This window comes from Arachis ipaensis, chromosome B3 (genome assembly GCF_059453495.1).
Source record: "Arachis ipaensis isolate K30076 ecotype BB chromosome B3, ASM5945349v1, whole genome shotgun sequence".
Lineage (NCBI taxonomy): Eukaryota > Viridiplantae > Streptophyta > Magnoliopsida > Fabales > Fabaceae > Arachis > Arachis ipaensis.
Genome location: NC_142438.1, coordinates 43221259 through 43244354, shown reverse-complemented (window position 1 = coordinate 43244354; position 23096 = coordinate 43221259). Strand labels below are relative to the sequence as shown.

The window sequence follows — 23096 nt, the reverse complement described above, 5'->3', positions numbered from 1 at the left end:
CCTAAAACTAAATCCTAAGAGAGAGGAGAGAACCTCTCTCTCTAAAAAGTACATCTAAAACTAAAATTGTGTGTTGTGAGCTTATGATCATGAATGAATGGATTCTCCCACTTTATAGCCTCTAATTTATGTTTTCTGGGCCAAAAACTGGGTCGAAAACAGCCTAGAAATCGCCTCCTGCGATTTCTATTACATTCAGGTCGCGGGAAAGTGACGCGGAGGCGTCGTCCACGCGTCCGCACGGATTGAAGTTCGCAGATGCGATGCGGGCGCGTTATTCACGTGTTCGCGTCGCCTAACTTCGGGGCAGCTATGACAAATTATATATCAAATCGAAGCCCCAGACGTTAGCTTTCCAACGAAACTGGAGACGCATCATTTGGACCTCTGTAGCTCAAGTTATGACCGTTTGAGTGCAGAGAGGTCAGGCTGGATAGCTTTAGCAGTTCCTTCAGTTTCTTGTATTCCTTCTACTTTTGCATGCTTCCTTTCCATCCTCTAAGCCATTCCTGCCCTGTAATCTCTGAAATCACTTAACACACATATCAAGGCATCTAATGGTAATAAGAGAGGATTTAAACATAGGGAACTTAAGGCCAAAGAAGCATGTTTTCAATCAAAGCACATAATTAGGAAGGCAAATGTAAAACCATGCAAATAGTATGGATAAGTGGGTAAAGAGTTGATAAAAACCACTCAATTGAGCACAAGATAAACCATGAAATAGTGGTTTATCAGTCAACTTTCCATTGAGCTCCTTCCACACATATGTCCATGAGGACTTGGTCCAACCTTTGATCAAAGTTGACCCTTCTAGTGTAGGGGCGTGCGTTTTCTTCCATCATTGGCAAGTTGAACGCCAGCCTTACATTTTCCGGACTGAAATCTAAGTATTTCCCCCGAACCATCGTAAGCCAATGCTTTGGATTCGGGTTCACACTTTGATCATGGTTCCTAGTGATCCATGCGTTTGCATAGAACTCTTGAACCATTAAGATCCTGACTTGTTGAATGGGGTTGGTGAGAACTTCCCAACCTCTTCTTCGGATCTCATGTCGGATCTCCGGATACTCATTCTTTTTGAGCTTGAAAGGAACTTCAGGGATCACTTTCTTCTTGGCCACAACTTCATAGAAGTGGTCTTGATGGACCTTTGAGATGAATCTCTCCATCTCCCATGACTCAGAGGTGGAAGCAATTACCTTCCCTTTCCTCTTTCTTGAGGATTCTCTGGCCTTAGGTGCCATTGATGGTTATGGAAAAACAAAAAGCAATGCTTTTTACCACACCAAACTTAAAATGTTTGCTCGTCCCCGAGCAAAAGGAGAAAGAAAGAAGGAGAAGAAGAAGAAAAATGGAGGAGAGGGAGAGATATGTGTATTCGGCCAAGGGGAAGAAGAAAGGGTTGTGTTGTGTGAAAATGAAGAAGGAAAGAGGGGTTTATATAGGAGTGGGGAAAGGTTTAGAGTTCGGCCATTAGGGTTGGATTTGGGAGGTAAAAGAGTTTGAATTTTGGAGGTAGGTTGGGTTTTTTGGGGAAGAGAGGATAGATGTGAGTGGTGAAGAGGTGATGTGGAAGAGTGATTGAGGTGATTGGTGAGGGGTATTTATGGAAGAGAGTTATGAAAAGGTGTGAAGAGGAGAGAAGAAAATGTGAGGATCCTGTAGGGTCAAGGACTTAACATCCCTGCTCCAATTAGGCGTGAAAAACGCCCTTAGCATGCATGTCTGGCGTTAAATGCCAGCTTGCTTCTTGTTTTTGGCGTTAAACGCCCAAATATAGCCTGTTTCTGGCATTTAACGCCACTTCCATGCTCTGTTCTGGCGTTAAACGCCAGTCTGGTGCTTGTTTCTGGCGTTTAACGCCAGCTTGATGCTTCTTTCTGGCGTTAAACGCCAGTTTGATGCTTCTTACTGGCGTTTAAACGCCAGTAAGTTCTTCCTCCAGGGTGAGCTATTTTTAAAGCTTTTTTTTATTCTGTTTTTTTTATTTTTCAGTAGTTTTTGTGACTCCACATGATCATCAACCAAAAAAAAAATAAAATAGATATAATTAAATAACATTGGGTTGCCTCCCAAGAAGCGCTTCTTTAATGTCAATAGCTTGACAGTGAGCTCTCATGGAGCCTCACAGATATTCAGAGCATTGTTGGAACCTCCCAACACCAAACTTAGAGTTTGAATGTGGGGGTTCAACACCAAACTTAGAGTTTGGTTGTGGCCTCCCAACACCAAACTTAGAGTTTGATTGTGGGGGCTCTGGTTGACTCTGCAGTGAGAGAAGCTTTTCATGCTTCCTCTCCATGGTTACAGAAGGAGATCCTTGAGTTTTAAACACAAGGTTGTCCTCATTCAGTTGGAGGACCAACTCTCCTCTGTCCACATCAATCACAGCTCTTGCTGTGGCTAGGAAGGGTCTTCCAAAGATGATGGATTCATCCTCCTCCTTCCCAGTGTCTAGGATTATGAAATCAGCAGGGATGTAAAGGCCTTCAACCTTTACTAACACGTCCTCTACTTGTCCATAAGCCTGTTTTCTTGAGTGTCTGCCATCTCTAAAGAGATTCTGGCAGCTTACACCTCAAAGATCCCAAGTTTCTCCATTACAGAGAGTGGCATTAAGTTTATTCCTGACCCCAGGTCACACAGAACCTTCTCAAAGGTCATGGTGTCTATGTTACAAGAAATTAGGAATTTACCAGGATCCTGTTTCTTTTGAGGTAATTTCTGCCTATCCAATGCATTTAGTTCATTGGTGAGCAAGAGAGGTTCATCTTCCCAAGTCTCATTACCAAATAGCTTGGCATTCAGCTTCATGATTGCACCAAGGTATTTAGCAACTTGCTATTCTGTAATGTCTTCATCCTCTTCAGAGGAAGAATACTCATCAGAGCTCATGAAGGGCAGAAGGAGGTTCAATGGAATCTCTATGGTCTCTAGATGAGCCTAAGATTCCTTCAGGTCATCATTGAGGAACCTTCTAGTGTTCAGAGGACGTCCCATGAGGTCTTCCTCATTGGGATTCACGTCCCCCTCCTCCCTTGTAGGTTCGGCCATGATGGTCAAATCAATGGCCTTGCACTCTCTCTTTGGATTTTCTTCTGTATTTCTTGGGAGAATACTAGGAGGAGTTTCGGTGACCCTTTTACTCAGCTGGCCCACTTGTGCCTCCAAATTTCTGATGGAGGACCTTGTTTCATTCATGAAACTTAGGGTGGCCTTAGATAGATCAGAGACTATATTTGCTAAGCTAAATGGATTCTGCTCAGAATTCTCTGTCTGTTGCTGAGTGGATAATGGAAAAGGCTTTCTATTGCTAAACCTATTTCTTCCACCATTATTAAAGCCTTGTTGAGGCTTTTGTTGATCCTTCCATGAGAAATTTGGGTGATTTCTCCATGAGGGATTATAGGTGTTTCCATAGGGTTCCCCCATGTAATTCACCTCTGCTATTGCAGGGTTCTCAGGATCATAAGCTTCTTCTTCAGAAGATGCCTCTTGAGTACTGTTGGATGCAGCTTGCATTCCATTCAGACTCTGAGAAATCATATTGACTTGCTGAGTCAATATTTTGTTCTGAGCCAATATGGCATTCAGAGCATCAATTTCAAGAACTCCCTTCCTCTGAGGCGTCCCATTACTCACAGGATTCCTTTTAGAAGTGTACATGAACTGGTTAATAGCAACCATGTCAATGAGTTCCTGAGCTTCTGTAGGCGTTTTCTTTAGGTGAATGGATCCACCTGCAGAATGGTCCAATGACATCTTTGATAACTCAGACAGACATCATAGAATATATCCAGGATAGTCCATTCTGAAAGCATGTCAGAAGGACACTTTTTGGTCAGTTGCTTATATCTCTCCCAAGCTTCATAGAGGGATTCACCGTCCTTCTGTTTGAAGGTTTGAACATCCACTCTAAGTTTACTAAGCTTTTGAGGAGGAAAGAACTTGGCTAAGAAAGCCGTGACCAGCTTATCCCAAGAGTTCAGGCTATCTTTAGGTTGAGAGTCCAACCATATTCTAGCTCTGTCTCTTACAGCAAACGGGAAAAGCATGAGCCTATAGACCTCAGAGTCAACCCCATTGGTCTTAACAGTATCACAGATCTGCAAGAATTCAGTTAAGAATTGAAAAAGATCTTCTGACGGAAGTCCATGAAACTTGCAGTTCTGTTGCATCAGAGAAACTAATTGAGGTTTAAGCTCAAAATTGTTTGCTCCAATGGCAGGGATTGAGATGCTTCTTCCATGTAAGTTGGAATTTGGTACAGTAAAGTCACCAAGCATCTTCCTTGCATTGTTATTATTTTCGGCCATGTCTCCTTCTTTTTCAAAAATTTCTGTCAGATTTTCTCCAGAGAGTTGTGCTTTAGCTTCCCTTAGCTTCCTCTTCAGAGTCCTTTCAGGTTCAGGATCAGCTTCAACAAGAATGTTCTTATCCTTGTTCCTGCTCATATGAAAAAGAAGAGAACACAAAAGAAAATATGGAATCCTCTATGTCACAGTATAGAAATTCTTTATGTAAGTCTAAGAAGAGAAGAATAGAAGAAGGAAAAGATAAGAATTCGAACACAGAGGAGAAGAGTGGGTTCAAATTTTTGAGTGAAAGAGAAGTGTTAGTAGATAAATAAATAATTAGAAGGAGATGAGAGAGGGAAGAAGTCGAAAATTAAACAAAATAGAATAAAAATACTTTTGTTTTTTAATTTAAAATTAAAGTTAAAATTCAAAAATAAACTAAAAATGAAATTAAATTAAATTTTAAAACAATTAGTTAATTAAAAAGGAATTTTGAAAAAGAGTTTAGTGATTTTCGAAAATTAGAGAGAGAGAGAGAATTAGTTAGGTAGTTTTGAAAAGGATATGATTGAAATAGTAAACTTTTAAAATCAAACAAAAAGTCAAGTAGTTAATTGAAAAAGATTTGAAAATTAATTTTTGAAAAGATAAGAAGTTAGAAAAGATTTTGAAATTGATTTTGAAAATGATGTGATTGAAACTTATTTTGAAAAAGATTTGAAAAAGAAATTTAAAAAGATTTGATTTTGAAAATTAAAGTTGATTACTTGACTAACAAGAAACTAAAAAGATATGATTTAAAATTTAAAGAATGAACCTTTCTTAATAGGTAAGTAACAAACTTAAAATTTTTGAATCAATCACATTAATTGTTAGCATTAATTTCGAAAATATGAAATAGAAATAAGAAAAAGATTTTGAAAATCAAAATTTAAAATTTTCGAAAATATGAAAGAAAAAATGAAAAAGATTTTATTTTTGAAAAAGATTTGAAAAAGATAGAATTTTTAAATTGAAAATTTGATTTGACTCATAAGAAACAACTAAATTTAAAATTTTTTTGAAAAAGTCAACTCAAATTTTCGAATTTTATGAGAAGAAAAAGGGAAAGATATTTTTTTGATTTTTGAATTTTTAATGATGAAAGAGAAAAACAATAAAAAGACTCAAAACATGAAAATTCTGAATCAAAACACATGATGCATGCAAGAACACTTTGAATGTCAAGATGAATACCAAGAACACTTTGAATGTCAAGATGAACACCAAGAACTTATTTTTGAAAATTTTTAAGAAAAGAAAAAATATGCAAGACACCAAACTTAGAAATTTTCAAACTTTAGATACTAACAAATTGAAAATGCATATGAAAAACAAGAAAAGACACCAAACAAGAAAAATTAAAGATCAAACAAAGAAATTCATCAAGAACAACTTGAAGACCATGAAGAACATCATGCATGAGTTTTCAAAAATTTTTAATGAAATTAAAAATATGCAATTGACACCAAACTTAAAAATTGACACAAGACTCAAACAAGAAACATAAAATATTTTTGGTTTTATGATTTTATTAAATTTTTTTTTTGGATTTTTCGAAAATTAATTGGAAAAAGACAATTAAGGATTTCAAAATTTTTAATGAGAATTCCAGGAATCTTGCAATGTTAGTCTAAAGCTCCAGTCCAGGAATTAGACATGGCTTATTAGCCAGCCAAGCCTTCAGTGAAAGCTCCGGTCCAAAACACTAGACATGGCCAATGGCCAGCTAAGCTTTAGCATACAAATCAGGCATACAACAGCTGATACTTCATCCAACTTCATTCTATGCTGATAGGTGGAAGCCCCAGTCCAAATGAATTAGACATGGCTTTACAGCCAGCCAGGCTTCAACATGCTTCATGAAACTCTAGAATTCATTCTTAAAAATTCTGAAGAACATAGAATAATTTATTTTTTTAATTAATTTTTTTTTGAAATATTTTCAAAAATAAAAATAAAAATAATAAAAATAAAGAGCTTAAAATTAAAATAAAATTTACCTAATCTGAGCAACAAGATAAACCGTCAGTTGTCCAAACTCGAACAATCCCCGGCAATGGCGCCAAAAGCTTGGTGCATGAAATTGTGATCTCAATGGCGCCAACAACTTGGTACGTACAATCGTAATCTCAATTCTTTGTCACAACTTCGCACAACTAACCAGCAAGTGCACTGGGTCGTCCAAGTAATAAACCTTACGTGAGTAAGGGTCGATCCCACGGAGATTGTCGGCTTGAAGCAAGCTATGGTCACCTTGTAAATCTCAGTCAGGCGTATTCAAATGGTTATAGAGTTTTAATAATTAAGGCTGTGTTTGTTTTTAGAGACAGGACAGAACATGACACTGAAACGGAGACAATAGGACGGAGACACTAAAAATTATCTTTTGTGTATTGTGTTTGGATACGATGGACAAGACACTAATGTAATGTCTAGTATTATGTTTGGATACACATGGACAAGACTAAAATATTATATGAAATGACTAAAATAGTCCTGTGATTCAAAATTTTTTATATCAATACAAATTAATTTAATAAAAAATGAGAGTACGTAGGAGTACAGACAGAACTTGAAAAAAATATTTGAAGAGGCAAAAAATTTTAATAAAAAAATATATTAGTATTTATATTAAAATAAAATTTATAAATATAATTATTTTATTTTAAAATTTATTATTAATATGTAGGAATACATATGGTTAAGATTAACAAAAAAAATAAATTTGAGTTTGATTAATAAAAAATTTTGTTTAAGTTAATAAGCCAAATTAATTTTAAATAAAAAATTAATTTTAAAAAAAATCCATTTTTACATGAAAAAACAATTAGTTTTTGCATATAAAAATATATTTTTATTTAAAAAAAACTAATTTTTTTATCTAAAGACTGATTTTTCTTTATAAAAAACTGATTTTTCTTTAAATTATATAAAATCAATTACAATTTATAAATTATTTTTTAGCATTTTAAAAGATTAATTTTACTTTTGCTAATATTTATCTTTCAAAAGTTTCAAGATTAATTATTTTTGTTATTATTTTTATTACAAATCAAATAATATAATATAAGGTTAAAATGGTATTGAAGTAAAACGATAAAAAGAAAAGAATTATCTACCCCCAATAAAAAATTCTACAGAAAGGAGAGAGTACCTGGAAAAGAAAGAGATAGAGGAAGAACAGGAAGAAAAAAGTATCTTTGAACAACGCAATAGGAAAAATAAGAAGGGGTAATAGTGGAAAAAAAGGAAAACAAAATTTATAAAATTGTCCGTGTCCACTCTTCCAAATCCCGTGTCCATCATTGTCCTTCGTGAAAGAGTGGACACAAAAGTATAAAAAACTGTCTCGGAGACAATATGTCCACTGTCCATGTCTCTGCTTCCAAACACTTTTTAAACAAGTGTTGTCCATGTCTCCGTGTCCTGCCCCCGAAAACAAACGCTACCTAAAAGATAAATAAAACGTAAAATAAAGATAGAGATACTTATGTAATTCATTGGTGAGAATTTTAGATAAGCGTATGGAGATGCTCTTGTTCCTTCTGAACCTCTGCTTTCCTACTGCTTTCGTCCAATCCTTCATACTCCTTTCCATGGCAAGCGTTATGTAGGGCATCACCGTCGTCAATGGCTACATCCCATCCTCTCAGTGAAAATGGTCCAAAATGTGCTGTCACAGCACGGCTATTCATCTGTCGATTCTTGATCATACTGGAATAGGATTCAGTAATCCTTTTGCGTCTGTCACTATGCCCAGCACTCGCGAGTTTGAAGCTCGTCACAGCCATCCCTTCCCAGATCCTACTCGGAATACCACAAACAAGGTTTAGACTTTCCGGATCTCAAGAATGGCCGCCAATAATTCTAGCCTATACCACGAAGACTCTGATCTCATGGAATGGAGGGCTTGGTTGTCAGGCGAGGCAACCATGTGTCATGAACCAGGAGGCTAAGAGATACGCACTCAAGCTATCGCAAGTAGAACGGAAGTGGTTGTGAGGCACGCGTTCATAGGTGAGAATGATGATGAGTGTCACGGATCATCACCTTCCTCAAGTTGAAGAACAAGTGTATATCTTAGATAAGAAATAGGCTTGAATTGAATAGAAAAATAATAGTACTTCGGATTAATTCATGAGGAACAGCAGAGCTCCACACCTTAATCTATGGTGTGTAGAAACTCTACCGTTGAAAATACATAAGTGATAATGGTCCAGGCATGACCGAATGGCCAGCCCCCATAAAGGTCTAAGATAGCATAAAACTGATCAAAGATGTCTAATACAATAGTAAAAGGTCCTATTTATATCAGACTAGTTACTAGGATTTACAGAAATGAGTAAATGATGCAGAAATCCACTTCTGGGGCCCACTTGGTGTGTGCTTGGGCTGAGCATTGAGCTTTACACGTGTAGAGGCTTCTCTTGGAGTTGAACGCCAGTTTGTAACCTGTTTCTGGCATTTAACTCCACTTTGCAACCTGTTTCTGGCATTTAACTCCAGAATATGGCAGGAAGCTGGCGTTGAACGCCAGTTTGTATCGTCTAAACTTGGGCAAAGTATGGACTATTATATATTTCTGGAAACCTTGGATGTCTACTTTCCAATGCAATTGAGAGCGTCCCATTTGGAGTTCTGTACTTCTAGAAAATCCATTTTGAGTGCAGGGAGGTCAGAATCCAATATCATCTGCAGTCCTTCTTCAACCTCTAAATCTGATTTTTGCTCAAGTCCCTCAATTTCAGCCAGAAAATACCTGAAATCACAGAAAAACACACAAACTCATAGTAAAGTCCAAAAATGTGATTTTTATTTAAAAACTAATAAAAATATATTAAAAACTAACTAAATCATACTAAAAACTATGTAAAAATAATGCCAAAACGCGTATAAATTATCCGCTCATCAAGAACCTCGAGTTCTTATTCCATATATATATATATATTGTTTTTTCCAGATGTAGGACGTGAAGCACCGCACTGAGCATTCTGGAGACTCTTGGAAGTGAAGAAATACCTTAGGACTCGGTGGTTGTATTTTGTTTATATATATATATATATATATATAATAGATTCTCCACCTTGTATTTTGTATTTTTTCCCTCCACCTTATATATATATATATAATAGACTTGTTCTTATGTATTTTCAACGGTAGAGTTTCTACACACCATAGATTAAGGTGTAGAGCTCTGCTGTTCCTCATGAATTAATACAAAGTACTATTATTTTTCTATTCAATTCAAGCTTATTCCGATTCTAAGATATTCATTCGCACCTCAATTTGAATGTGATGATCGTGACAGTCATCATCATTCCCAACCTATGAACGCGTGTCTGACAACCACTTTCGTTCTACCTAAGATTGAATGAGTATCTCTGGGATTCCTTAATCAGAGTCTTCGTGGTATAAGTTAGAATCCATGGACGGCCATTCTTGAGATTCGGAAAGTCTAAACCTTGTCTGTGGTATTCCGAGTAGGATCTGGGAAGGGATCGCTGTGACGAGCTTCAAACTCGCGAGTGCTGGGCGTAGTGACAGACGCAAAAGGATCAATGGATCCTATTCCAGTATGATCGAGAACCGACAAATGATTAGCCATGAAGTGACAGTGCATTGGACCATTTTCATTGAGAGGACAGGATGTAGCCATTGACAACGGTGATGCCTATCATACAGCTTGCCATAGAAAGGAGTATGAATAATTGGATGAAGACAATAGGAAAGCAGAGGTTCAGGAGGAACAAGCATCTTCATACGCTTATCTGAAATTCTCACCAATAAATTACATAAGTATCTCTATCTTTAATTTACGTTTTATTTATCTTTTAATTATTAAATCTCCATAATTAATTGAATCCGCCTGACTGAGATTTACAAGGTGACCATAGCTTGCTTCAAGCCGACAATCTCCGTGGGATCGACCCTTACTCACGTAAGGTTTATTACTTGGACGACCCAGTGCACTTGCTGGTTAGTTGTGCGAAGTTGTGACAAAGAACTAAGATTATGAACGTGCGTATTAAGTTTTTAGCGCCGTTACCAAGTAATGAACCGTCACGATTTCCGCGCACCAAGTTTTTGGCGCCGTTGCCGGGGATTGTTCGAGTTTGGACAACTGACGGTTCATCTTGTTGCTCAGATTAGGTAATTTTATTTTAATTTTAAGTTTTTGTTTTCATTCTTTTTATTTTCGAAAAAAATTTGCAAAAAAAAAATAATTTATGTTCTTCAGAATTTTTAAGAAGGAATTCTGGAATTTCATGGGATATGTTGAATCCTGGCTGGCTGTAAAGCCATGTCTAAATTCTTTTGGACTGAGGATTCTTTTTCACATGCTTGAACTATGTATGCTGAAGCTTGGCTGGCCATTGGCCATGTCTAGTGTTTTGGACTGGAGCTTTCACTGAAAGCTTGGCTGGCTAGTAAGCCATGTCTAATTCCTGGACTGGAGCTTTAGACTAACATTGCAAAATTCCTGGAATTCCTATTAAAAATTTTGAAATCCTTATTTTCTTTTTCAAAAGAATTTTTGAAAAAAAAAATCCAAAAAAAATTAATAAAATCATAAAACCAAAAATAATCTTGTGTTTCTTGTTTGAGTTTATTGTCAATTTATAAGTTTGGTGTCAATTGCATGTTTATCTCTTTCTTGCATTTTTCGAAATTCCATGCATTGCATTCTTCATGATCTTCAAGCTGTTCTTGGTAAGTCTCCTTGTTTGATCTTCATATTTTCTTGTTTTGTGTCTTTTCTTGTTTTTCATATGCATTCTTGCATTCATAGTGTCTAAAAATTAAAAATTTCTAAGTTTAGTGTCTTGCATGTTTTTCTTTTCTTAAAAATTTTCAAAAATAAGTTCTTGATGTTCATCATGATCTTCAAAGTGTTCTTGGTGTTCATCTTGACATTCATAGTGTTCTTGCATGCATCACTAGTTTTGATCCAAAATTTTCATACATTGAGTCTTTTTGATGTTTTTCTCTTCCATCATTAAAAATTCAAAAATAAAAAGATATCTTTCCCTTTTCTTCTCATAAAATTCGAATATTTGACTTGACTTTTTCAAAAATTTTTAAAATCTAGTTGTTTCTTATGAGTCAAATCAAATTTTCAATTTAAAAATTCTATCTTTTTCAAATCTTTTTCAAAAATCAAATCTTTTTCAAAAATCAAATCTTTTTCATTTTTTCTTTCATATTTTCGAAAAATTAATTTTCAAAAATCTTTTTCTTATCTTGTTCATAATTTCAAAATCTTTACTAATAATTAATGTGATTGATTCAAAATTTTTTAAGTTTGTTACTTGCCTATTAAGAAAGGTTCAATCTTTAAATTTCAAATCATATCTTTTTAGTTTCTTGTTAGTCAAGTAATCAACTTTAATTTTCAAAATCAAATCTTTTTAAATTTTTTTTTCAAATCTTTTTCAAAATAAGTTTCAATCACATCTTTTTCAAAATCAATTTCAAAATCTTTTCTAACTTCTTTTCTAACTCCTTATCTTTTCAAAATTTGATTTTCAAATATTTTTCAATTAACCACTTAACTTTTTGTTTGATTCTTATCTTTTTCAAAACTATCTAACTAACTCTCTTTTTCTAATTTTCGAAAATCCCTTCCCTCTTTTTCAAAATTCCTTTTTAAACTTTAATTTAATTCAATTTCATTTTTCTTTTTAATTTTCGAATTCTAACTTTGATTTTAAATTAAAAACAAAAATACTTTTATTTTAATTTATTTAATTTTCGAAATTCTCTCCCCCTCATCTCTTTCTAATTATTTTATTTATTTACTAACACTTCTCTTCATTTAAAAATTCGAACCCTCTCCTCTTTCTGTGCTCGAATTTCTTTTCTTCTTCTACTTACATTAGGAATCTCTATACTGTGACATAGAGGATTCCATATTTTCTTTTCTGTTTTCTTCTTTTTCATATGAGCAGGAACAAGGATAAGAACATTCTTGTTGAAGCTGATCCTGAACCTGAAAGGACTCTGAAGAGGAAGCTAAGAGAAGCTAAAGCACAACTCTCTGGAGAAAATCTGACAGAAATTTTCGAAAAAGAAGGAGACATGGCCGAAAATAATAACAATGCAAGGAAGATGCTTGGTGACTTTACTGCACCTAATTCCAATTTACATGGAAGAAGCATCTCAACTGCCATTGGAGCAAACAATTTTGAGCTGAAACCTCAATTAGTTTCTCTGATGCAACAGAATTGCAAGTTTTATGGACTTCCATCCGAAGATCCCTTTCAGTTCTTAACTGAATTCTTGCAGATCTGTGATACTGTTAAGACCAATAGGGTTGATTCCGAGGTCTACAGGCTTATGCTTTTCCTGTTTGCTGTAAGAGACAGAGCTAGAGTATGGTTGGACTCTCAACCTAAAGATAGCCTGAACTCTTGGGATAAGCTGGTCACGACTTTCTTAGCCAAGTTCTTTCCTCCTTAAAAGCTTAGCAAGCTTAGAGTGGATGTTCAAACCTTCATATAAAAGGAAGGTGAATCCCTCTATGAAGCTTGGGAGAGATACAAGGAACTGACCAAAAAGTGTCCTTCTGACATGCTTTCAAAATGGACCATCCTGGATATATTCTATGATGGTCTGTCTGAATTATCAAAGATGTCATTGGACCATTCTGCAGGTGGATCCATTCACCTAAAGAAAACGCCTGCAGAAGCTCAAGAACTCATTGACATGGTTGTAAATAACCAGTTCATGTACACTTCTGAAAGGAATCCTGTGAGTAATGGGACGCCTCAGAGAAAGGGGGTTCTTAAAATTGATACTCTGAATGCCATATTGGCTCAGAATAAAATATTGACTCAGCAAGTCAATATGATCTCTCAGAGTCTGAATGGATTGAAGGAATCATCCAACAGTACTAAAGAGGCATCTTTTGAAGAAGAAGCTTATGATCTTGAGAACCCTGCAATAGCAGAGGTGAATTACATGGGTGAACCCTATGGAAACACCTATAATCCCTCATAGAGAAATCATCCAAATTTCTCATAGAAGGATCAACAAAAGCCTCAACAAGGCTTTAATAATGGTGGAAGAAACAGGTTTAGCAATTGCAAGCCTTTTCCATCATCCACTCAGCAACAGACAGAGAATTCTGAGCAGAATCCATCTAGCTTAGCAAATATAGTCTCTGATCTATCTAAGGCCACTGTAAGTTTCATGAATGAAACAAGGTCCTCCATTAGAAATTTGGGGGCACAAGTAGGCCAGCTGAGTAAAAGAGTCACTGAAACTCCGCCTAGTACTCTCCCAAGCAATACAGAAGAAAATCCAAAGAGAGAGTGCAAGGCCATTGATTTAACCATCATGGCCGAACCTACAAGGGAGGAGGAGGATGTGAATCCTAGTGAGGAAGACCTCCTGGGACGTCCAGTGACCAATAAGGAGTTTCCCTTTGAGAAACCAAAGGAATCTGAGGCTCAATTAGAGACCATAGAGATTCCATTGAACCTCCTTTTGTCCTTTATGAGCTCTGATGAGTATTCGTCCTCTGAAGAGGATGAAGAAATTACTAAAGAGCAAGTTGCTAAGTACCTTGGTGCAATCATGAAGCTGAATGCCAAATTATTTGGTAATGAGACTTAGGAAGATGAACCTCCCTTGCTCACCAATGAAATGAATACATTGGATAGGCAGAAATTACCTAAAAAGAAACAGGATCCTGGCAAATTCTTAATACCCTGTACCATAGGCACCATAACCTTTGAGAAGGCTCTGTGTGACCTGGGGTCAGGAATAAACTTAATGCCACTCTCTGTAATGGAGAAACTTGGGATCTTTGAGGTGCAAGCTGCCAGAATCTCATTAGAGATGGCAGATAACTCAAGAAAACAGGCTTATGGACAAGTAGAGGACGTGTTATTAAAGGTTGAAGGCCTTTACATCCCTGCTGATTTCATAATCCTAGACACTGGGAAGGAAGATAATGAATCCATCATCCTTGGAAGACCTTTCCTAGCCACAACAAGAGCTGTGATTGATGTGGACAGAGGAGAGTTAGTCCTTCAACTGAATGAGGACAACCTTGTGTTTAAAACTCAAGGATCTCCTTCTGTAACCATGGAGAGGAAGCATGAAAAGCTTCTCTCACTGCAGAGTCAACCAAAGCCCCCATAGTCATACTCTAAGTTTGTTGTTGGGAGGCCACAACTAAACTCTAAGTTTGGTGTTGAACCCCCACATTCAAACTCTAAGTTTGGTGTTGGGAGGTCTCAACAATGCTCTGAACATCTGTGAGGCTCCATGGGAGCTCACTGTCAAGCTACTAACATTAAAGAAGCGCTTATTGGGAGGTAACCCAATGTTATTTAATTATGTCTATTTTATTTTCCTTTTGTTATTTCGTGTTTTAGTAGGTTGATGATCATGTGGAGTCACAAAAACTACTGAAAAATTAAAAACAGAATGAAAAATAGCATTGAAAATAGCACACCCTGGAGGAGAGCAGTCTGGCGTTTAAACGCCAGAAACAAGCATCTGTCTGGTGTTTAACGCCAGAAACAAGCACCAAGCTGGCGTTTAACGCCAGAAACAAGCATCTGTCTGGCGTTAAACGCCAGAAACAGTCTACATTTGGGCGTTTAACACCAGAAACAAGTAGCAGTCTGGCGTTAAACGCCAGGATTGCACAGTAAGGGCGTTTTACACGCCTAATTGGAGCAGGAATGTTAAGTCATTGACCCCACTTGATCTGTGGACCCCACAGGATCCCCTCAGGATTTGTGGATCCCACAGGATCCCCACATCTTTTTCTCTCTTCTTCACACCTTTTCATAACTCTCTTCCCCAAATACCCTTCACCAATCACCTCAATCACTCTTTCCCATCACCTTTTCACCACTCACATCCATCCTCTCTTCCCCATAAACCCCACCTACCTCCAAAATTCAAACACTTTTCCCTCCCAAACCCAACTTTAATGGCCGAACCCTAAACCCTCCCCCACTCCTATATAAACCTCTCATTCCTTCTTCATTTTCACACAACACAACCCTTTCTTCTTCCCTTGGCCGAATACACACCCCTCTCCATCTCCTCCATTTTTTTTCTTCTTCTCCTTCTTTCTTTCTTCTTTTGCTTGGGGACGAGCAAACATTTTAAGTTTGGTGTGGTAAAAGCATAGCTTTTTGTTTTTCCATAACCATTTATGGCACCTAAGGCCAGAGAAACCTCTAGAAAGAGGAAAGGGAAGGCAATTGCTTCCACCTCTGAGTCATGAGAGATGGAGAGATTCATCTCAAAGGTCCATCAAGACCACTTTTATGAAGTTGTGGCCAAGAAGAAAGTGATCCCTGAGGTTCCTTTCAAGCTCAAAAAGAATGAGTATCCGGAGATCCGACTTGAGATCCAAAGAAGAGGTTGGGAAGTTCTCACCAACCCCATTCAACAAGTCGGGATCTTAATGGTTCAAGAGTTCTATGCAAACACATGGATCACTAGGAACCATGATCAAAGTGTGAACCCAAATCCAAAGCATTGGCTCACCATGGTTCGGGGGAAATACTTAGATTTCAGTCCGGAAAATGTAAGGCTAGCGTTCAACTTGCCAATGATGGAAGAGAACGCACGCCCCTACACAAGAAGGGTCAACTTTGATCAAAGGTTGGACCAAGTCCTCATAGACATATGTGAGGAAGGAGCTCAATGGAAAATTGACTCAAGAGGCAAGCCGGTTCAATTAAGAAGGCATGACCTCAAACCAGTGGCTAGGGGATGGCTAGAGTTCATTCAACGCTCAATCATTCCTACTAGTAACCGGTCTGAAGTTACTATAGACCGGACCATCATGATCCATAGTATGATGATTGGAGAGGAGGTAGAAGTTCATGAGATTATACCTCAAGAACTTTACAAGGTGGCTGACAAGTCCTCCACTTGGGCAAGGTTAGCCTTTCCTCACCTCATATGCCACCTCTGCAATTCGGCTGGAATTGACATAGAGGGAGACATCCTCATTGAAGAGGACAAGCCCATCACTAAGAAAAGGATGGAGCAAATAAGAGATCATAGACCTTAACAAGAGCATGAGGAAATTCCCCACCATGAAATCCCTGAGATGCCTCAAGGGATGCACTTTCCTCCACAAAACTATTGGGAGAAAATCAACACCTCCCTAGGAGAATTAAGTTCCAACATGGGACAAATAAGGGTGGAACACCAAGAGCACTCCATCATCCTTCATGAGATTAGAGAAGATCAAAGAGCTATGAGGGAGGAGTAACAAAGGCAAGGAAGAGACATAGAGGAGCTCAAAAGAACCATTGGTTCTTCAAGAAGAGGAAGACGCCACCCTCACTAAGGTGGACTCTTTCCTTAATCTCCTTGTTGTTATTTCTCTGTTTTTCATTTATTATGCTTTATGTTTTATTTATGTTTGTGTCTTTACTATATGATCATTAGTGTTTAAGTGTCTATGTCTTAAAGCTATGAATGTCCTATGAATCCATCACCTCTCTTAAATGAAAAATGTTTTAATTACAAAAGAACAAGAAGTACATGATTTCGAATTCATCCTTGAAACTAGTTTAATTATTTTGATGTGGTGACAATACTTTTTGTTTTCTGAATGAATGCTTGAACAGCGCATATATCTTTTGAAATTGTTATTTATGAATGTTAAATATGTTGGCTCTTGAAAGAATGATGAAAAAGGAGACATGTTATTTGATAATCTGAAAAATCATAAAAATGATTCTTGAAGCAAGAAAAAGCAGTGAATACAAAAGCTTACAGAAAAAAAAAAGAAAAAAATGGTGAAAATGAAAGAAAAAGAAAAAGCAAGCAGAAAAAGCCAAGAGCTCTTTAAACCAAAAGGCAAGAGCAAAAAGCCAATAGCCCTTAAAACCAAAAGGCAAGGGTAATAAAAAGGATCCAAGGCTTTGAGCATCAGTGGATAGGAGGGCCTAAAGAAATAAAATCCTGGCCTAAGCGGCTAAACCAAGCTGTCCCTAACCATGTGCTTGTGGCGTGAAGGTGTCAAGTAAAAACTTGAGACTGAGCGGTTAAAGTCAAGGTCCAAAACAAAAAGAAAAGTGTGCTTAATAACCCTGGACACCTCTAATTGGGGACTTTAGCAAAGCTGAGTCACAATCTGAAAAGGTTCACCCAATTATATGTCTGTGGCATTTATGTATCCGGTGGTAATACTGGAAAACAAAGTGCTTAGGGCCACGGCCAAGACTCATAAAGTAGCTGTGTTCAAGAATCAACATAATGAACTAGGAGAATCAATAACACTATCTGAATTCTGAGTTCCTATAGATGCCAATCATTCTGAACTTCAATGGATAAAGTGAGATCCCAAAATTATTCAAGAGGCAAAAAGCTACTAGTCCCGCTCATCTAGTTGGAGCTAAGTTTCATTGATATTTTGAAATTTATAGTATATTCTCTTCTTTTTATCCTATTTTATTTTCAGTTTCTTGGGGACAAGCAACAATTTAAGTTTGGTGTTGTGATGAGCGGATAATTTATACGCTTTTTGGCATTGTTTTTACATAGTTTTTAGTATGATTTAGTTAGTTTTTAGTATATTTTTATTAGTTTTTAAATAAAAATCACATTTCTGGACTTTACTATGAGTTTGTGTATTTTTCTGTGATTTCAGGTAATTTCTGGCTAAAATTGAGGGACTTGAGCAAAAATCAGATTCAGAGGTTGAAGAAGGACTGCAGATGCTGCTGGATTCTGACCTTCCTACACTCAAAGTGAAATTTCTGGAGCTACAGAACTCCAAATGGCGCGCTCTCAATTGCGTTGGAAAGTAGACATCCAGGGCTTTCCATAAATATATAATAGTTCATACTTTGCCCGATTTTAGATGACGCAAACTGGCGTTCAACACCAGTTCCATGTTGCATTCTGGAGTTAAACGCCAGAAACAGGTTGCAAAGTGGAGTTAAACACCAGAAACAGGTTACAAACTAGCGTTCAACTCCAAGAGAAGCCTCTACACGTGTAAAGCTCAATGCTCAGCCCAAGCACACACCAAGTGGGCCCCAGAAGTGGATTTCTGCATCATTTACTCATTTCTATAAACCCTAGTAACTAGTCTGATATAAATAGGACTTTTTACTATTGTATTTACATCTTTTGGATTATCTTTTGATCCTTTGATCATGTTTAGGGGGCTGGCCTCTCGGCCATGCCTGGACCTTGTTCTTATGTATTTTCAACGGTAGAGTTTCTACACACCATAGATTAAGGTGTGGAGCTCTGCTGTTCCTCATGAATTAATACAAAGTACTATTGTTTTTCTATTCAATTCAAGCTTATTCCGATTCTAAGATATTCATTCGCACCTCAATATGAATGTGATGATCGTGACAGTCATCATCATTCCCAACCTATGAACGCATGTCTAACAACCACTTTTGTTCTACCTAAGATTGAATGAGTATCTCTGGGATTCCTTAATCAGAGTCTTCGTGGTATAAGTTAGAATCCATGGACGGCCATTCTTGAGATTCGGAAAGTCTAAACCTTGTCTGTGGTATCCCGAGTAGGATCTGGGAAGGGATGGCTGCGACGAGCTTCAAACTTGCGAGTGCTGGGCGTAGTGACAGACGCAAAAGGATCAATGGATCCTATTCCAGTATGATCGAGAACCGACAGATGATTAGTCATGCAGTAACAGCGCATTGGACCATTTTCATTGAGAGGACAGGATGTAGCCATTGACAACGGTGATGTCTAACATACAGCTTGCCATAGAAAGGAGTATGAATGATTGGATGAAGACAATAGGAAAGCAGAGGTTCAGGAGGAACAAGCATCTTCATACGCTTATCTGAAATTCTCACCAATGAATTACATAAGTATCTCTATCTTTAATTTACGTTTTATTTATCTTTTAATTATTAAATCTCCATAATCAATTGAATCTGCCTGACTGAGATTTACAAGGTGACCATAGCTTGCTTCAAGCCGACAATCTCCGTGGGATCGACCCTTACTCACGTAAGGTTTATTACTTGGACGACCCAGTGCACTTGCTGGTTAGTTGTGCAAAGTTATGACAAAGAACTAAGATTATGAACGTGCGTATTAAGTTTTTAGCGCCGTTACCAAGGAATGAACCGTCACGATTTCCGTGCACCAAGCGCCTCACCACCTTTGATTTACAACATAGGCGTAAAGCTCTGTGTGGTAGGGTGTTACATTACGGTATTAGAGCAGTTTGTTCTAGTAGAGCCTGAGGGACGGACTGACTATGCTTCTAGGCATACTCTGGGTGTCTGAACATGCCAATTAGGATATCTAACTGATATATGTGGCATATTTGTTCATGATCATGCATTTGAGACTTTGAAGAATTGGACTTGTGATATTGAGACTGATCACCTTGATATCACTTATTTGGTGTGAAAAGGAACTAAATGGCGTCTCACGGACCTGGGCGAGGTATTCGGAGAGTGCTTCCCTCTACTTTCCTTAGTAAACTAAATTTTCGAGGACAAAAATTTCTGTTAGGGGGATATGATGTAAACCCCGGGTAATTAATAAATAACTAGCCAATAAATTAATTATTATTTAAAGAAATCAAAATATTAAATTTTATACTTTAAAGCGATATAAATAATTAAAATATGAATTTTGACACTAATTTTAAAGATTTTGGCCCAAAATCGGATCCACGGGTCAAACCAGTCAAACCGAGCCCAAACCGGGCCCAAGAACCCAAGCCCAATTATATAAAAACCCTTCCCTACCCTCAGTAACTCGTATTGCTTAGAGAGGAAGAGAGAGCATAGTGATTTGGGGGAAAAGGAAACGCTATTCGCCGTTAACTTCTATCGTCCATAACTTTCAATCCGGAGCTCTGATTTACGAGCCGTTAGCGGTCACGTGTTCATCTCGGAATTTTCTACAAAAACCACCAAATAATTTGGTAAGAAATTTTGTTTTCTTACCCATCCTTTTCCCTTCTATTCAGATTTCATTTTTGGGTTAATGGGTATTGAGGATTTTGATGTTTTGATGTATTGGGATTAAATTAACTTGAATAAATTGATGGGTTTTATCTAAATAATCCGTGAATAAGGTAAGAAAACTCTAAACCCTTGTGGTTATCCAATTATGTGAACCCTAGTTATTAATTTGGTGAATTTTATGGAATTAGATTGAGCTTATTTTAAATTAGAGATTTAATCGGTGAATTGGAGCGCTTGAAATCAAGCTTTGATGCCTGGACCTTATAGCACTTGATTTGGAATCTTGGAGGCTTGAATTGAGGAGTTTGAGCTTGGGGAAAAATCGTCCATGGTATGATTTGGGTTTGTCATAGATAATATATAATGTATCGTAAAAACTTAAGCTAGTTGACCGTATGATAGGTTGAATGTTGTGAACTTGCTAATGTTAGTGGTTTTGGTGAAATCTTGAGTTTATGATAAGTTTGTGATGATGATTGATGAGCCTTTGATGATGGTTGATGAGACTTGATGATTTGAGTATAATCATTGATGTATTGATGAATTGCATTGTTTTGATTGAAAATGGTTGGGATAGAATTGTCACAAATTGAGAATTGATATGTTGTGGAAGGAATAAAATGGGTATGGGATTGTTTGGAGTATATTTGATGTTGTTTGAGACGTGAAACTTTGGTTGAAAATTGAAGATTTGGAAAATAGAGGTTTTGAACTCTTTTAGTAAAAATAGATTTTTAATAATCTTCGACAGATCATAACTTGAGCCTTGGAATTTGGATTTGAATGAAATCTATTTCTAATTAAAGATAATTTTGAAATCTTTGAAACGGTATAAATTTTGTGAAAATTGGAGTTTTGTAGAGGAGGTTATGAACGTCGGAAGTTAGGTGTATAAAATTGGGTTTTTTAATGACTTAACATCTTTTGAAGAAAAGGGAGTGTCGTGTACGTGAGCCCCCTGTTTTAACCAAAAATGAGAATTTTGAATGTTTAACATATCCTCTAGCTTTCCAAACCTCTTTTACGCTTGTTTAAGGTCCGTTAGTGAGTCTTTAAGCCATAGAACAAGGATGAGTCTGTTAAATAAGTTGAGGAGATACTTGGGAGGGTTTTGTGAAGAGTTAATTGAATTAATGAGGCATTAGTAATGTTGAATAAGAAGTAAGTAATGAAGATAATGATAATAGTAATGAAATATGGCTGAGTTGAGAGGTGTTTGATGATGAGGCTGGTTATGAGAAAGAAGAATAAGGAGAACTGAGTTAATTATGAACTTTGAATGAGATATGATGAGATTGATTGAGATATCTGAGATCGGGTAAGATGCAGTGGCGTTGTCCACTTGCTCCGGGTAAGAAATGTGGAAGAAGAATGATTGAAAGTGATTACGAAGACAATGATTATGAATGTGAAGTGTGAATGTATGTTCTGTTTTGTTTTGTTGCATCATTTTCTCTCTGTTGTAAAGTGTGTTGGGCACTATATCCCATGAGTGTGACGAGCACTATATCTCAAGAGTGTATGAATACTTTATCCCGGAATATGCGATAGGCACTATATCCCATAAGTGTGGCGGACACTATATCCCAAGTGTTTGACGGGCACTATATCCCAAGAGTGTGGAGACATGTTAGAGAGACAAATATCCGGATTAGCTGCCGGGTGTGTCGTGTTTTGACAAAGTAATTGACACGTGAGCTCACAGCCAGTAGGACAAGCATACATATGGTGCATTCGTATGTTTTGCTTGACTGTGCATTGTTTTAGTTTGTTTAACTGCTTTATCCCTACTTATCTGCTACTTGTTCTACTTGCTGTAACTGCTATATGTATACTTGTGCTTTCCTTGTCTATTTTGTATGTGTTTGCAACTGAGAGATCCCTTGTTTGGTGGAGGAGCGACGAGGGTTGTTTTACCGGTGATTCGGAGGGTTAGAGGAGATAGAAAGTGAAATATTGGGTTTATAGGGGGGAATAGTTAAATTAGAATTTGGATCCCTAGATAGATTACCGAAAACTTATAGTTTAGTAAAATCTTAAAGTTTTAAATTTGAGTGTCGACATTCTAGGAATGCCTTTGGCTTTTTTGTGACCTTTTATATTAACTATGCAGGTACCTTTATCATACTGAGAACCTCGAGTTCTCATTCCATACATATATTATTTTTTTTAGATGCAGGACACGAAGCACCACTCTAAGTATTCTGAAGACTCTTAGAAGCGAAGAACTATCTTAGGACTCGGTGGTTGTTTTTTGTTTATATTTATATATATGTAATAGATTATCCATCTTGTATTTTGTATTTTTTTTCCTCCTGGAGGTTGACTTGGAGAAATAGAAGTTACGTTTATCTTTTAGTTTATTTTTGAGTTGTATATATATATATATATATATATATATATATATAGCCGGCCTTTGCTTCGCAGGTTGAGTTCAGAGCTTTCTTATGTATCTATCCTTTGAAACTTTGTTTATATACTTATCTCATTGGTTTTCTGTATAAGCCTTCTATCCAATCGCTTTTCGAGTGTGACGCATTTTTAGTCTTGTTTTGATCATCCTTTCTTCTATATATATATATATGTATTTACGTATTTTTGTTTTAGAGGTCGTAGTGCCTCACAATCTTTGATTTACGTCATTGGTGTAAAGCTCTGTATGCTAGGGTGTTACATTATGGTATCGGAGTAGTTTGTTTCTGTAGAGCCTGAGGGATGGAATGACTATGCTTCTGGGCATACTCTGGGTGTTTGTACATGCCAATTAGGATATCTAACTGATATATGT

General features: G+C 36.9%; 2 non-coding genes across 2 annotated transcripts; one reads left to right on the top strand and one right to left on the bottom strand.

Annotated features, from left to right (window-relative positions):
* The first annotated feature begins 3818 nt into the window (after positions 1 to 3818).
* On the top strand, positions 3819 to 3926 carry LOC148570441 (small nucleolar RNA R71). Its single transcript, XR_015908351.1, has one exon. It is a non-coding gene; the product is annotated as a small nucleolar RNA R71 (small nucleolar RNA).
* Positions 3927 to 12812: 8886 nt separating this feature from the next.
* On the bottom strand, positions 12813 to 12920 carry LOC148570440 (small nucleolar RNA R71). The gene has a single exon (XR_015880503.1). It is a non-coding gene; the product is annotated as a small nucleolar RNA R71 (small nucleolar RNA).
* Positions 12921 to 23096: the final 10176 nt, after the last annotated feature.